Here is a 712-nt window from a genome sequence, read left to right as displayed (position 1 = left end):
TATGATGAAGAAAGGAAAAGGACAAAATGCTACGAGTTATGACAAACTGTCCACCAACGTAACCAGATCTCATCCAGTCAGCGAGTGCGACAAAATGGCACAAAACTGACAAGGAGTACTGTATAAGATCTGGTTACGTTGGTGGACAGTTTGTAATAACTCGTAACATTTGGTCCTTTTCCTTTCTTCATCGATCGTTGCTATTGTTTTACCTAACCAAGAACTTACGCTCCATCCTCACTTCTCCGGATGCCTTGGCACCAGGCACTGCTTGTATGTCAGATTTGCCCGTATCTCAGGACAGCTTATCTATCATGTATCACGCTAGGTTTTCATGAAGTTTATCCGGCTCGTATTCATTCTGCCGATTTCTGGCTGCCAAATCAGTTAGAATAGCATTGACACCATTGCTTTTTTTTGCCTTTGCCTTTGGCCGAGTCTCACGCGAACCGTGAGATTTTTTTTCACGCACTCCGTTGTGACCAACCTGCGGGCGGTGACGTTGCAGGGAGGGTTTGTGGATAAGGCCACGAGATTAACGTATTCCAAGCAAATTATCTCTAGAGCGCTTTGTCGCAGAGACGAGGCACCAACACCATTCGACTCAGCGCCCCAAACAAACTCTACCGACCCTGACACGGTCATGTTGTGCCAGATCTCCCCTTTAATAATTATGACATCATAGAGCATTAGTATGACATCATTATGCATG

Source organism: Sycon ciliatum, chromosome 12 (genome assembly GCF_964019385.1).
Source record: "Sycon ciliatum chromosome 12, ocSycCili1.1, whole genome shotgun sequence".
NCBI classification, from domain to species: Eukaryota; Metazoa; Porifera; class Calcarea; order Leucosolenida; family Sycettidae; genus Sycon; species Sycon ciliatum.
This window is presented reverse-complemented; position numbering follows the sequence as displayed.